The 16,784-nt window shown below is 43.8% G+C and overlaps 1 protein-coding gene across 10 annotated transcripts in view; it reads left to right on the forward strand.

Moving 5' to 3' along the window:
• Positions 1 to 8,558: 8,558 nt before the first annotated feature.
• The window catches only part of HIC2 (HIC ZBTB transcriptional repressor 2), a 105,227-nt gene continuing 97,001 nt past the window's right edge, over positions 8,559 to 16,784 (forward strand). For 6 of the 10 annotated variants that reach the window (XM_019539073.1, XM_019539074.1, XM_019539075.1 and 3 more), the window contains exon 1: positions 8,565 to 9,006. The gene's annotated coding sequence lies outside the window, so the exon portion shown is untranslated. Of the gene's footprint in view, positions 9,007 to 16,784 lie in introns of all 10 variants that reach the window. The other 4 variants (XR_002101908.1, XR_002101909.1, XR_002101910.1 and 1 more) reach the window with 2 other exon arrangements.

Genomic DNA, 16,784 nt, shown 5'->3' on the forward strand with positions numbered 1-16,784 from the left:
GGGAGGGGTCCCCCCATGGTCCCTGCCCCCCTCCTCCAGCCCCGCTTCCCCGCTGCTAGTACTTACCAGTTTGAAGTCAGCTGCAGCCACCGGGGACTGCCCAAATCATCAAAGCTCTCCGAATCTTTTCCATGATTCGGGAATTCAGCCAGCGAATCGGGCCAAATCTCCCCCACATTGAATCACCACCCTAACCTTCACGCAGCCCTGCTGTATTCCCCTCTCATTTACACTAGTGAAACTCTGTTGGCTTCAATGGTATTACTCTTGGTTGACACCATGACATATTTTGGAAGTTATAAAAATCGGTTGACCAAAAGGGAAGTATTGGAATCCAGTGAAATTATTTTATGGCCAGCTGCACACTACTGCCACCTTCTTTTTTCACCTGTAAGTCCTGAACAATCTCACTCCTGACAGGGTAAAGTAATATATATTCTACACCCATGTTTTTTTCATTAACATTTAAAAAACCATAACAACCACATTCCACTCTGCTGCCCAAACAAAAAGATGACTTGCAAATTGCTCAAATATTTGTCTCCTTGATCAATAGCCCCTGTTGACAACAGGATGTGCTTATTTTATTAGCATTTGACAACTTTTTATACCATTAACCACAAGTCATAGCTGTTTTGCCCATGGGCTCTTCCATGGATGGGTGAGTTGTTTGTCTCTAGCAATTAGCTGTGTTGGGCAGCTTGTGAGATCATTAGACTTCTTAATCCATGGAGGAGTAGCAGAGAAAGCTCAAGAAAAAAGGTTAATGAAGTGAATTAGGTAAAGATTACGAATGAAATCCTGGCTCCATTGCAGTCAATAGACAAATCCCACTGTGGCCAGGATTACAGCATGTGCATTTATACATACAAGTATGCAAGCACATACAGATTTTTATATTTCCTCTCCTGTTAACTTTGATTGATTTTTCATTTTCCCTCCTAAAAATGTCATGCTGTCTGGTTCTGATCTTATTGATGCTTGTTTTACATATACAATATATAATCAGTACCAGTAACTTGTATAATGAGACAGAAAAAGTGATATTTGCATCTCTATTGATTTTTTTAAAGCAGTCTGCCATTTAACTTGTACAACATGCCACAGTGCATCCCTGTTTTCTTTGCATGTGACTGAACTGAAACAAAATGTTCTTTGCTCATTGTCTCAATATCTACCCTATATTCTTTCATGCACCAGCAATTTTTATCGTCATGTAACTACTAGCTCAAGTAAACCCCAGGTTGGCTGGGGACGGTTGTTTGAAGCTATATCAAGGTAAAAACTGCCCATACCTCATCTTCACTAAGCATTTACATCAAGATGCACTGTAAAAACGTACATTTACTGCCATAAAGACATAATCTCTATGTTACTCCTCCGGCACAAAAAGTCCAACTGTTCCCTCATTTTTGCTTAGGCTAGACTAGCTGATAAGCAACCTCACTCTATAAGGCAAGAAAGTTAGTTCCAAGGTATTCAGGCAAAACTAATACTTTAAATTTCATCTGGACACCAGCTGGGAACATAATTTCACCTTCACCTGGACAGTGATCTGGCAGCCAGTGCACTGTTTCCCAATACATTTTACTTCTTAATACGCTCCTATTGGAACTGCTTACTTGACCGTATTGTATACTTTACCTCCATGTGATAGTAATTCATTCTTTCAGCTCATAGTCTTAATTACTCAAGTATACTGTACACACATTAATTCAAACAGACACACACACAAAGAAAGCAAAAGACATTTATGTAGAGTTGTATTTGTTCCTCTCTTATTTCTACTTAGAGTTGATGCAGAGAATTCTAGGCTATTTTTGAAAATGTGGTCCAAAAATACTCAAAGGTGCAGTGTTTTAATAAGCATTAGCTGGTCCCATGGTTTAATATAGACCAGTGTTTTCAACCTGTGTTTCACAGATGCCTGGGGATCCACAGACTATGTGTAAGGGGTCCGCAAAAGATGACTATGATCAATCAAAAGTATGTGAATACCCACACTTACAGTATAAAAGGGTCTGCACCTCCATTCAAAATGTTTTAGGGATCCGCAAATGAAAAATGGTTGAAAACCACTGATATAGAGATACAATTATAATGTACTATCTGTATTTAACTAGTAAGCAATAGATGAAAAACTCTAATGAAAAAAGTATTTAAGAACAAAAATAAATCTAGAACTGAACCAAGCCTAAAGCGTGTACACAGGCATAGTTTCTTGCGACCCATAATGATGTTAGAAATATACAGGACCACAGGGGTGGAAGGGACTTCCTCCCCCCACACTCTCAGGGAACTGTAGACCTTTAAGCCCTTTCAGAAACCAACCAAGAAGTATTAAAAAATAGTTAGCCTTTTTGGCCTTACTACTTCTTTTGGAAGGCTGTTTCAAAACCTCAGTGCTCTGGTGATTAAAAGCATTATAATTTCCAGTCACTGTTTATTCATGGACAGTTTATCGCTATTGGCTTGTCCTGCAGCTTGAGTGGTTGTTCTTGGGTGTTTACCATTTTGATTTATTTATAGACAGAGATCATAGCCCCTCTTAGCCGTCTTTTGCTAAGCTGACCAAGTCAGGTTCTTTTAGTCTTCTCTGGCAAGATGGGCTCTTCATTTCCCTGATCATCCTCGTAGCCCTTCTCTGTGCCTCTCCCTGTTTGAATTCATTGTTTTTGAACACGAGTGACTGGCATTGGACACAGTGTTCCAGATAAGATCTCACCAGTGCCATGTACATTTGACATTACTGTTTCTCTATCTCTGTTGAAAATGTCTCCCTTAATACACCTTGGCATCATATTATTCTTTCTCCTTCTCAGTATGTTTGAAGAGGTGAGCTCCCAGCAGCCAGCAGAAATTGTTGTCATTAGTTCCCAAATGTGAGACCTTGCCAACTCATCCTATTTCTATTTCTCCATCCCTAAAGGTAATCAGGGTCTTCTAGAATGATTTTCTGATTCCCCCTATATTGACAATGCCTCCCAACCTTGACTTCAGCAAATTTAATTAGAAATTGTCTACTTTTTGGGACAAGGCTGTTAAAGGAAATATTGGCTCACCCTCAAAACCAATCCTGGAGGAACTCCACTAGTAATGTCCTTCCGACCTAAAAATCTCCCTTTCAACATGGTCTTTTGGCTCCCGTTTAGACAGAGATCTTTATCCATTTCACAGTTCTTGTATGAACGTCCATCTTAACAAATCATTTGCCCTGGAGCTCCATACTGAGGAGTTAGATTAGGTCTCCTGCATTTCCTTTGTCTAGAAAATCAGTTAACATACCAAACAAAGGTAAGGCTGGCATAATTTTTGATGAGTAAATCTGCACTGAATTTTATTTTATTTTCACTTTACAATTGTCCTTTAATTCTTTTTTCCTTCGGAATTTGTCCTAAAGCCTTTCATACTCTTGAGATCAGCCTAATCACCCTGTAGTTACTCAGATCATTTTTTTCATGCTCTTTAAATATTAATACTATGCTTGGTATTTTCAAGATACAGAGTATTGTATCTGACTTGACAGATTTATTGAAAACTGTGCTGGTGGACCTGTGATTTCCAAGCTCTTTCAGAATTCTGGGATGGAGATAATCTGGCTCCCCCCAAGTCTGAATGCACCGAACTTCCAGAATCGCTGTTTCTACTTGCCCATTGTAATTTCATACCCTGGTTGCCAGCAGCCATCCTGTCTTTGCATCTGTGAGGAGCATCATTGTCAACTGACACCTGAGCAAAATGTGTATTTAAATTTTGAGTCACAGCTGTAATATCTTTAATGTATACCTCTTCCTCGCTGTGTAGCAGCCTTGCTTCTTTTTACGTGTACCTGAAAAAAACTTCAGCTTTTTGTATTTAGTATAATAATTTGCAAGGTCTACCACTGCTTGACTTGTATCATAGTCTCACTTTATCCTCTACTTCCTGACCTTTAATACACAGGTTTCTTTGATGATCAAACCTTTTATTTTTTTTTCCATCTTGCATTGTATACCGGCAGTGTAATAGAGAATATACCATTGCACAGTGTATAATCACTAAGATAGCAGGCACAGCTAGATTCAGGTATCCTGTGATGCATTAGCAGAATGCATAGTAAAAAGCACAAGAACTTAGCTTGCAGCAATAAAATATGTCCATCCTCCTCCAAACTAAACTAAAATTTTACTTGTGTATAAAGCAAAGATTGATCTGAGAAGTGATGGTAGTTTATGTGAGCAGCAGGATGGTGGCCCAATCACTTCCTATAGACTGTAAACTTTGTAGGACTTTTTAAAATTAAGCTTATGTTTCTTATGACTGCAGAGAGAATTTTCCAAACATGAACCAATGCAGCTTTGTCTCACTGAATCTGTAGAAAGGCAGCATGCAAAAATAGCTCTGAGAAGAAGACCTGCCCAGTTCATCTCAGTGATAGACAGCTTTGGGTCTCATATTACATTTCTACTAAAAATATTTATTTTTCAGTTAATGTGTGTTTCTTTAAAACTTGCACTTTACCATTCAACTGTCCTAGAACAAACCATCATGAATACTCTGAATAGAATTCCATTACTACTTGGCGTTTCATTCTTGAACATATTTTTCTAGAGCTGGAAGATTTTATAAGCAAAGGTGAAAACATAATGTGTCCTGCATCTGTCTACCAACTGAAATGAGAATTTGAGCATCCATAGCCCCAGAATAGGCAGGGAGAATTGAAATAATCTTAGTTGTAAAGAGCTGTTATAAAATAGTTCAGAAAAGAACTTACAACTGAAGAAGGAAAAGAGATGAGGAAACTTTTCAAATATATCTTGACTTAAAACCACATTATCGTATTTGGCCATGTTTGATAGCGTCTCATTTTGGCTTATAGTCTGACTATAAAAGGCCCTTCTTATCAAACCACATTGCTATAACATTGCACATGCTGTTACCAACTGTTCTGTTTCCATTTGAATAAAGGTCACAAACTTTTCTGGGTAGCTGAACTTCAGCACTGATGTTTACAAAGATGCCTCTTTCGATTGCTCTTTGGCAGTCTTATGTTCTGGTGCTTCCTTTATATTTAAGCAAGAATCTTCCCAGCCAAGCTGTACATACTTCCTCATTGGGGCTGCAATGTATTAGGAAGTGGACCTAGCCTGGAAAACCCTGTAGCCCTTTTGAAGCTGTTAGGTTAGCTATTGCCTATCTTTCAGGCGTGCACTTGACAATGTAGGTGTTTTCCCCATGCACTTTGCTTTATCCTTGAAGTACATTTTATTCCCTAATTCAACCTGTTTTATTCTGTGCAGTTTCTACCCTCTTGCCCTTTTTAATTATGCTATTTTTTTTCCATTGCAGCTCCAGTAAATATATTGCAATGAAGCTGGTCTTTGGTATACCTCTACAATGTCACTCCTGGACAATTTCAGTTGTTACCTTAACAGCAAAAGGAAATAGCTGCAAGCTGTGCCCACCTACTACAAGATGTAGACCACGCACAACAAACCAGATGACTGCCAAGTGCAACCCACCAATACCCACCATTTTCATCCAGTATTGTAAACAACTGTTTTGCCTGCTAGATGGCACTGGACATCCACTAGCACAGGGATTCAGGAGAGGTGGTATTGAAGAGTGGTAAAGCAGTCGGGGCACACCCATTCCCATGTTCTGCTTATTTTCTGCACTAGCATTTTTTTTCGTGGGGTTGCTTCACTGCTCACTCACTTGGGGATTCAGCTGTATGGATTCCACCAGTGTCCTCTCATTTTTTTAAATTTATTTTGAGCTTAAACCTGCATGACCATGAAAAACTGGCAGTACTTCTCAAGTCCAGCCAGGGTGATAAGTAACTTTAAATGATTTAAAATCCTAAAAGCCTTTTGGGTTTTCCGTTTTTGTTTGAACCTAAATAGTTTGCCTGCAGCATCTCTGTCTCGTGGATAACATTAAGGGCTACAGAATCAGAGAAAACAGAGGTGCTGAGAGTTTTGTGAGGAAGAACTGGAGATGAATGTAATCAGATTCAAGCCAAAGGTGCTAGTTCTTCAGGTTCCCTTCTGAGGCATCTGTACACAATTAGGAGGAAACCTGCTTGTTGTAGTTGTACTGAGTACTGTGTGTCTTCTAAGTATTCATCAGCACACACAGGACAGGAGCTTTTGCATGCGTCTGTAAAGCAGCTAGTACAAGCAGCTTGGATCCACTTGACTGGGCTGAGTGCTACTGCAATATAAATATTCACAATGAACTATTTCAAGCACAGGTATAGGAACTGGAGTGATCCCTCTTTTCTGGCTATCACTGAGCAGCAAACATTTTTGAAAACTCACTCATATGTGCCACAGCTTGCGTGGACAATGTGCCTATGTCAGCATTGTTTTGCTGCTAGCATCACTGCTCTCCCTTCCCGAGTAATGCTTTTGGTTTCCACATTCATGGGCATATGTTGTACCCAGGGCTCGGCAGCAGGTATGCCCATGGTGGGTGTGAATTGCAGGGGCTCTAGGGAACTCTCTTGGAGGGTGGTTTCCCCTGTTAAACTTCCTTGGAGCCATTGCAGGTATTGTGGGATCTCTTTTGCATGCCTGCAGATGTTTCTTTGGTAGGTGCATAAGCCTGACTTATTGGCTCATCAGATTCTCAACAGCCACTCACAGCTTCAGTGACAGGTCCAGGTCCAGGTCCAGATCCAGGTCCAGGTCCAGGTCAGGCTTTCTCACTAGTTACCCTTTTTGTCTTGTAGTAGGTATGTATATGTTAAAGTGAACATAGAGCTTTATGACCTCTCATAGCATTTTCCACTGTGCCAAATTCCTATTTTCTAGTTGTTTGCTTCAGTGCCATTAGATATTTGTCTGTCTCCATTTTTCCTAGCCTGGGACATCCAAAGCCAACAGTGCCACCAAACTAGAGAGATTTTGGATTAAACTAATTTATAAACTTTGACTAAATCATCTTCCACATTTCTTTCTAATCTGCTCAGATAACATGGCACGAGGGTTTCTGTGCATTCTTCCTCCAATTCCTCCCACCACAGATTGGACTGAATGGCTACAAGCACCTCCTAGTGCTTTTTTACAAAGCCAGTGAGCTTTAAAATACAGCCACAAACTTCTCCACCAATTTTAAATCACCTTCCCTTGTGAGCAGTACTGAGGAAGGTGTCTTGAATTGATCCACACCTAATTTGTTGTGTCTTGGACTCTGTCATTTTTGCTGTTTTTACTAGCATTGAAGTTTTACCCTTTATCAAGCATATGGTGAACATACTAGACCCTTCTCATGCTCTGTTGTGCTCTGTCTCTTTTATTTACTGTTGAAACCCCCACGGCTGAATTTAGAGATCCTTCTCTTTAGCACAGTGTTTTTCAAACTTTTTTCATTTGCAGGCCACTGAAAAATTTTGAATGGAGATGCAGACTCTTCTGAATTGTAAGTGTGGGCATTCACATGCTTTTGATTGATCATGGTTATTATTTGCGGTTCCCTTAGATATTGTTTGTGGACCCCCAGGGGTCCATGGACCACAGGTTGAAAAGCACCTCTGGAGCTGGAGGTGAGTAACCAGCAAGTTAACTATGTGGGTCAGCATAGGCATCTCCTGAAATACCTGCCGCGTTTGAGCCACCAGCAAATTCTTAGAGACCTAAAATATGGCAGGACCCACCCCAGTAATGTAAGCACCCTACCCAGTTTGAATGGGAACACAGGTGATCGTAAAGGCTCTGACCCTTGGAGGCCAACCTCCACCAAACTGTCTGCTCTTCTATCCTTGGCACAGTAATATCCTCTTTTACTAATACGGATCATATAAAGGAAAAGCAAAACATGATCTCACACTTGCGAACATTTTAATTATTTCTACATGGGTGAGCAGAGGAAATGTTACTGTGTGCTCCCAATAAAATGCGTTCCTATAGTTTGCTTCAGTATCAGAGATCAATTAGCTAACGTTTGCAGGGCGCTTGGAAAAGGTGAAGTGCTGTGTGAGGCTGTTCGGATTCCAGGGCAACGCCGCGAGCCTGGGCGAGTGCTTTTACCTGGGGACGCTCAAGAGTGGGGAAAAAATTGAGACTCTGGGTCATTTCACTTGAACTTTTGCAAAAGAAGGCCCCAATCCACAAACAGGTATTGCAGCAGGGGGAAGTCCCAGGTTGTGGATTCCTCCTGAGCTTTAAGTTAAGTACCCAGGGAAGCCCTGGCAGGACTGTAAAACCCAAGTAACTTTCCTAATAACTAAAAAAAAAAAAAAATCTGACAAACTAACAGAGACACTTTAGGTTGCTATTGCTTCCCAGAGAGCAAAGGCTATTTATTTGGTTGGTTTTGGATGCAGCACTTTAAAAATAAGGAAAAGTAGGAACAACTGACTTTACCAATTGCACTGTATTTTCTTCTTCTTCTTTTGGGTTGGACATCAGCAACAAACTCGTTCACACCTCCCAGCACCTTTGCTGGTCCTATTCCCTATCGTTTGCTGCTCCAGACACACTGGAGACCTCACCAGGAGCGGAAATAAAAACATTTCCACAAATGCCTTTTCCCCCTTCCCCTCCGAGCAGGATGTGGCTCGTCCGCGCGCCGGGGCAGGCTCCCCGAGGTGCGGGCGGCGGCAGCCTGGGTCTTTGAATGGGAATTACAAAGCTCCCTGTCCCTCTCCCGGCTCGGCGGCTGCAACATTTATTGCAAAAGCAGGAAATTGCTTATTACTAAACTAGCTGGCAAGCGGGCAGGAGCTGATGCTGTGCTCCACACTGGCACAGCACTTGCCCGGCGGCTGCCTTCTCCTTCTGCCCCTTCTTTCCTCCTCTCTCTCTCTCTCTCTCCCCTCCTTTTCTTTCTTTTTTTTTTTTTTCATTTTGGCTTCTATTCAAATGTGGGTCAGGGGTGAGCAGCTCCCAACGTCACAAGCTTGCAAGATGGCGCTGGGAGGAAGGCTGTGAGATGAGGAACAGGCTGGTATAAGCCGAGAGGCGCGCGCGAGGGAGAGGGGGAAGCCCCCCAAAAGCCGCTGCTCCAGATGCAAGGAAGGAGGTAAGGAGGGCGCGGGCGCGGACGCTCCGCGCAGCCCGGCGCCGCTCTCCCTGCCCCTGCCCCTGCCGCTGCCGCTCTCCCTGCCCCTGCCCCTGCCCCGCCGCGGGGCTGTGCCCCTGCCAGCCTGCGCCGGCCCGGCCCGGGAACCCGGGCTCTGCGGGGGGAAGCGGCTGCAAACTTTCCCCTCTCCCTCCCTACCCCGTGCCATTTTTTTGTGCGCGCTGCCCCTGGGCTCGGCGGCCGGGGGAGGGGGCACTGCTGCAGCTGCTGCCGCGAGCAGCCCTCCAGGGGGGACAGCCGGCCCCGGCGGCTCCTCTCCCCCCGCGCTGCGGCCGGCCGGGCCGGGGGAGGGAGCTGGGGGCGTGTTGCGGGCGGGCTCTGGCCCACGCGTGCCCCCCTGCATCCATCCATCCCTTCCCCGGGGACCTCCCCCGGCCCGGGGATGCCCTCTCCCCCCGGCCCCCAGCGCCCGCATTGAACTTTTGCCCCATCCCCCCGACGCGGGGTCCGGCTTTTGTTCCGGCCCCGGGAGCGCCGCGGCGCGGGGCCCGGAGCGCAACATTGTGTCCCCGCCGGGCTGTATCTCTTTTCTTCCCCTCGTCGCGGCTACAAAGCAGCGCGGCGCATTGTCGCCGTGCCCCCGGGGGGCGAGCGCGGCCCTTATCGGCGCTGCCAGCTGGGCGCTCCCGCCGCCGGGCCCCGCACCTCCCTGTGCTCCGCAACTCCTCCAAACTTGGCGGCCGGGAAGGGCAGCTCGAGCCCCCTGCTCCCGCGGGGCGCGGCGGGGAAGGCGGCCGGCTCTGCCGAAGCCAGCGCTTTAGCGGGGGGCTGCGCGAGTCCGGCTGCAGGGGGAGAGATGCTGCTTTGTGGCTACAATCCCTTTGTGCGAGAAGCAGGAAGAAGAGCAGGATTTCGTCGGAAAAGGCCAGTTTCCCACTTTTCAGCTGCTTTCGGTCCAAAAAAAAAAAACCACATGATGGCCAGGCCGCTGTTTGCGCTCTGCTGACGAAGGGGAAACTGCTCCGCTGCTCCTCGCAGCAGTTGTTGTCACCAGGCAGCATCCTGAAATTTGAACAAATACCGATTATGTTAAAGGCACTGCCCAGATCAGCAGTGCCGAGCAGGGTTTTTGTGCGACTTAGGAGACCTCTTGCACATGCGGGAGCAATTCGGGGGAGGGAACCGTAAATGGCTCCTTGGGATCATATCGCAGCAACTCTGCGTGGAGAAAATGACATATGAAAGGAAAATTGACTTATTTCCACAACTGCAAGTGGCCTCCTTTTTGTGCCTTTTCATTAGCAATCTAATCCTAAAAGCATTAGGAGCAATTATTTGCAGTAGTGCCTGACATTCTAGGTCTAATTATTGAAATCAGTTTAACTCTTGATGGTTGACCCACCAGGTCAAATCTGGGTGCCCTTTGTTATATTTTATTAAAATAAAAAGGGTGTGTGGGGGGGAGGGGAAGAACCTTCAAACTTGCCACCTGCCACTGGCATGTCATTTTAGCTCTGGGGGATCAGCGTGAAGAATAAGCGACCTCTTACATTTGTTACTTTCCAGTCTAACCGTGGGTAAAGAAACTGAACCGAAAAGCCTGCTGCTCTGGGGTCTGAAATGCATTGCGTGTTGTGGTGGGGTTCAGAAGGGAGTAATCGGAGACTGTAGCAATTGTTTTCTTCCTTCGCCCTGTGTATTTGCAGGGGGAGAGAGAAAACAAAATCATCCCTGTGCCTGGTTTTTTTTTCTCTTTTCTTTATTATAATAATAATAAGCTCCCTTCACTCAAGATTCAGGAGAGATTTACATCTTTAATGCATAATGAAATGGTTCATGTTAGTATTTGCGTATGTTGCTGGGCAGAATGACTTATGGATGTGTAGATAGTAATAAGTATCGCAAGATGCTTGGAGCACTTGGCATCACGTGATACTTGGTAGTGTCAGGACTGGATTGTTTGGCAGAGGCTAGTGTGTGACAGGAAGGAGAGGGGGTTAGGAGGCCTCAGTCCTGGAGGGTGGATGGTTCAGTTTGCTTTGATGAGAACAGCGTTACATTCTGTGTGTTTTGGATTTTGTTTTTTTTAAATAAATGGCTGATGGGTTTTGAGGGGGAACGGACTGAAAAGCCTCAAAACAGCTGCAGCGGTTCAAAAGTGGTGAGCAAATATGAGCATTCAAAATGTGAACAGGGGATGTTGCTACAAATTCTTCTTTCCAGCATCTTTAAAGCCTGTAGTAATAAAGCCCCTTCAGCTGTAAATCCTATTTTACTCTTTTTTTATTTTCTCCAAGATGAAAAAAAAAAAGTGTAACTGTGCTGGTTCCAACCTATGGTCCTCGATAATAGATGTGGAGAAATAGGATAATGGTTAAAAATGGACGCATGCTTTCTTTGGAATCAGAATGCCTATTTGCATTGATTACAGTGTTTTGCTCTCCCATCCAGTTTGATGGATGTGTCATGGCTTGTCAGATAGGAAGAGTGTCTTTATGCACTGCACTGTAGAAATCAAACTTTTGGTGCCTTAACTAGTGGATTCATTGCTCCCAAAAGCTGCTGCTGCTTCTGGTTTAATGGCAGTGATCATTGCCATGAAGTGAGCCTCTGGGTTTTCAGCACAGCAGCAGATGTGGTCTCGGAGTGGGAGAAAACAGAATTGCATTTGCCATGCAGCCATTACGTAGGCCGTGCTGTGACAGGCAAAGCTCAATGAGAAGGGGGACCATTTCAGCATCAGTGGACATGCCTACCCTGCTGGGCTTGGAGAAAAATTAACAGGGCTCAGCTGTGGAATTGCTTACAACAACAGAGTCCTGGCCCAACTGAGGGCAGGAGAATATCTTTAAAAAAAAAAAAGACTTCCCCAGTGGGTTGGCTGTAGATTGAAAATAACTGACTATACCAGTAAAGCAGCTTGAATGAGTTTACATTGCTGTAGTGCTGAGAACAGGGATATTGCATTGCAGCAGAGAATTCAGTCTCCTGTGCTGCAAGTAGTATGGCAAAGCAGCTATTTTTAAGCTGCCAGAACGGTACGTATAATATTTTACTGCCACTTGTGCTAGTTGAGGATTTATCTCAAAATGTTCCTTTAGAGTTGCGTTTTCCCACTAAGTGGACCCATCAGACTTTCATCAGAACGGCAATTGGAAGCCCAGGATGTGTTTCCTTCTTTCCTGGATGAGTGTTGGGTGCTGACTGTCCAAACTTGTTAGTCAGTCACACTTTTTATTTGCAGTTCCTGGAAAGAAAACTCATCCTTCAGCGCTGGCTCTAGATAAACAAGGCAGAAACACAATGAGGTCAGTCCTGAATTTAAAGCCGATATAGAAGTGATTGTAACAATAGCTGAAGGTAAGGGACTATTACACTACAGTAGTTGTACCTGCTTTAAGTGACAGGTGGGAAAAATTTTCCTTCCTTTTCATTTGTGTTTGGACGAAGGCCCGGTGTTGGCCACAAACTGCAATCCAGGATTAATCTCCACATAGTGTTTTCTTTCTATATATCAGATTTCTCATTTTGTTAATAAGCACAGCCTAGCATGCACTTCAAGTCAGCTGTTTTGGAGTGGAAGCAACAGGGTTTTGCATTATTGAAATGACAGCCCTCATGCTTTCATTGAGCCCATATTATTTGACTGGGGAAGGGTAGAGGGGGCTACTTGCTTGGGATCTGCGATTACAAGAACTCTGTTTGCAGTTATTGGAAAAGCAGGGAATTTGAATGTATCCGGGAATGATGGAATGAGTTGCAGGAACTGAAGGGACAGGACAGCGCCTTGCATGCAGACTGATATTAAAGGAACCCAGCAACATATAGCTCTGTCTGCAGTAGGAAACAGATCTACTGGGGGAAGAGGCAGTTGGCAGTGGATTTCATTCAGCTAGTGCCGAAGGTGGGTCTGCTGTTAATGTAGATGGAACAAAACTGTTTAGTGCTGTTATAAAAACTGTGATGAAGAGAATTTTCCACCGGGGCCAGTGGCCTACATGGCAAAGGTCCTGAAGTTGTTCTTTCTCCTCCTCTTTGGCTGTTCAGCCAGCACTGCAGATAGTCTATAGAAGTGTAGGGAGTCCGTTGCTGAACAACTGCAGTCACCTGTGAGCTGTTTCTCTAATACAGGGGTTTTCAACCCTTTTGCGGGGGGGTGGTGCGTGGCTGAATGCAGAGCGGCAGCAGCCGCTGCGTGCGAGCTTCCCCTGTGCCTGACGAGGCGGGTGGCGCCTGTGTGGCAGCACGGGATGGTGCATGGTCTAGCTCTATCCCCACCTACCCGCATGTACCCCCTAGGGCCTTCTCAAGTACCCGTGGGGGTACATGTAACGAACCCCTGCTCTAATATAATAGACCCAAAAGTAAGATGAACTCTTTCTTTTCTCCTTTGTAAAGTTTTAGAAACAGGTTGTGCTTGGGATGAAAGAGGTAGAAAACACTGCACTCTGTATCATCCAGTTTGAGAGCGTTGTCTTTCAGTCTCTTTGGTAGAGGGAGACGGGTAGCTTTTAGTAACAAATACTGACCGTCCCTTCTCTTCCCTTGCAGTCTTAAGTGGTAAACTTTTCTTAAGACTAAACCAGCATGTGCAAGTTCCAGGTTTTAAAAGAGGTATGTGATGTTCTGACTCATTTAAATCTGCTATCATAGAGACTACTGTACTGTGCCTCTCGATGCTTTCCTTAGAAACCTGGTTAATCCATGAGTTGTCTTAAGATGCCCCTGTATGCAGAAGATTTTTGGCTATGAAATGAAGACTTGTACCCTGTTCTTAAAAAAGAGTATTGGGTGTTCCTGAAACCGGCATTATGTATCCTGGAATAAAAGCCACTGATATACAGAACTAATGTAATGTTTTGGCTTTCTGTGCACTGTCAGGTTGCTACTGGGTTGTCTCTGAGTTCAGTTTGAAATTTCTCCTTTTGTATGGTAAAGAGCAGAATGAATGGATTTTAGTTAGTGGTTTAAATAGCTGATTTTAATTGTGATTTAAATCAGTAGGAAGGAAACCATGATTTAAATCTTGCTTTGCATTTGTATTAGGTATTTTCCTAAAGAGAGGTTGATTCCCACTGGGCTGTAATGATTAAGAAGTGTTGATTTGTTTATTTTTTTTTTCCAACTAAATATAGCCTGTACACTTAGTTATTTTTTTTGCTAACCTTGGGGATGCACCACATACTAATTTCAGCAGTTTTTTTTTATAGCTTAAAATATGTTTATTGTGATAGCAAGTGGTGAGTGTCATTTATTTACTGAATTCATTTTTTATATGCGACGTGTAATAAGCTGCTTTTGAATGAAAATATGAACTCAATTAATTGTGGAACACTCACATTTTGAAATCATTAGTTAAAACTACACTAAATGTGCTGGTTGATTTATTTATTTATTTTTTCATAACATGGTTTTGCATTTATACAAAAGGAACATGATCTGTTTTTAGTCAATTGAACTGACTGACTTTAATGAATAGATCTCTGCTTCTAACACCTAGTTTTTATTTGGAGATTGAAAAAGTTGCACAAGCTTTTCTGCTTTTTCACCTCCCAATCAGTTTCTTAACTCTGCATCAACTAATTACTGCACTGAAGTCAACTGAATAAACTGAAAAGTAGAAAGTAATCTCTTGGTACCTGTGGAAGAGGCTGCTGCTGTCAAAGCTTAGTTTATCACCTCAACAGACTTCAGCCAACTGGTTGCAGGTGCTTAGTCAGTGACTTTCCTCAGATCAGATTTGACTTTCTTTAAAACTGGTAGCAAGCATGCTCTGTTTTGAATATGAATTTTTAATATAAATGCTTTTAATAAAATTGTTAATGTAATTGTTAATTTTTATCCACCTTGAAAAGAGGCTAACTGGTGTTTATATAGAACTTTTAAAATCGAGCATCATGAGTCTCTGAAAGACTCCCTTTGTCCATTTTCAGAACAGATTGAAAGCTCTTGATAGCCTGCTATTTCTGACCTGAGGCAACCTAGTTTTCACAGAAAAATATGGAAGTCCTTTGGGGCAGGGATTATATCTACCAATGTTTGTACACTGCAGTGAATCCATACATTTACGTGTGTGTGTGTGTGTGTGTGTGTGTGTGTGTGTGTACGCACACACACACACACATGCATCCACAGAGCTGTGCCAGTGTAGTTCAGTCCTTGCTTGGAAGTGTAAGCTGATGACAGATGACTTGTGAGACTGCCATTTGTGTTGTAACTTTGTGATGTCTATAAGCTGGTATCTGCTAGGACTAGTTAGAACGTCATTTTGCTTGTCAACTGAAATTCATCCAGGTGTCTACACTTTTAGAGATGCAGATTCTCATTAAAAACTGATGAGTTGGTGTAATAATGGGTTTTTTTGGGGGGAGGACGGGTGAAACTCATCCTGCTGGGGTCTATTCAGTCAGGGAAAATAGGACTGGAGTGGACACTGAGAGGTCATCTAGTCCATCCCCTCGCCCCAAGGCAGGATCAGCTAGACCTAAACTACTTCTATCAGACATTTGTCTAACCTGTTCTTAAATACCTGTTCTTAAATACCTCCCATGATATTGATTGTGTGCCCTTCCTAGGTGAGTTTAAGGTGTGCCTGTGTATAAGTGCTGGTGATTTCTGTGTCCAGTTCCTTGGCATGGCCTGGTGGGTTCAGTTTCTAACAATTTCCTCGGTGACCAAAGGCAGGTCATCTTCCTGTGTCCCAATTCTCTATCTTTAAAATGCAGGTGAGATGTCCTGTTTTTGTTTCTTTGTCATAAGGTTTCATCTTTCCCTCTTTCTGCACAACAGGACTCTGACCTTACCTGGGGAGTCTCACTGCTTCCGTCATACAAATAATGAATTATCTTAATAAAACATTGGGGTATGTTGGGGTATCTGGAAGGCCTGAGACTATGATGTCATGCCAGACCTGTCATGGAAGGCAGGGCATCATCTCCAAAACTCCAGATATTTAGGCTTATTTTAAAACAGTTGCAAAATCATCATGAAAATGTACTGTCCAGGGTATAACATCTACTCGGCTGTGTTGTAATAAAAGAGATATTAAAGAGGTTCCCTTGCAGCAAATAGATGTTTGTTGGAAACACTATCTTGGCCCACCCACTTCTTCCTGGAAATGCCTCCAAATCATTTGAAAGCAACCACCTGTCCCTGTTTCATCTGCTGGGAGTGGTTTCTTGTCTTGTTTTGTTTTTCCTCTTGGGTTATGTGGTGCGGTGCCAGCGTTACGCTGTGACTCAACAGTCTCGGAAATTCTTGGAAAAGCACTTCCGTTTGCTCTAGGTCAAAACTGTATTGGCAGCTAAGCTGACTGTACTGTTTACAGGTTGGCAGCGTTCGTAAGTGAACTCCAAGGAGAGCACTTTAACGTGCACCGCGTTGCGCATCCATCCAAATTGCAGAGGTGTTCGGAAGGGCTGGCCTCTGACAGGGGTGGGGTTCCTTACAAGGGAAGGAGTTTGGGCTTGCACTGCAGCTCCTCTGGTCTGTGCACCACTTGGTGGTGGTTACTAGACAGCTGGCTGGTTGCACGGAGCCGATTCTCTTATTTTCCGGTTACCAGCATAAGTCACTGCTGTGGTGATGTTACTCAGCTGCTCATTGGAGGCCCAGGCAGCCATCCCCATGAGAGAGAGAGGGCTACGAGGCAGCCTCTTGGCCTGTGGTTCACGTGGTGAAAAGGTCTGACCCCCGCTGGACCAGGGTTGAAGAATTCATTGGCCACTGATGTGTGATTTTTTGGGAAACTTTCTTAGCCTCTCTGTGTGACGGATGTG

The sequence above is a fragment of the Crocodylus porosus genome, unplaced genomic scaffold (assembly GCF_001723895.1).
Source record: "Crocodylus porosus isolate Cpor-Errol unplaced genomic scaffold, CroPor_comp1, whole genome shotgun sequence".
NCBI classification, from domain to species: Eukaryota; Metazoa; Chordata; order Crocodylia; family Crocodylidae; genus Crocodylus; species Crocodylus porosus.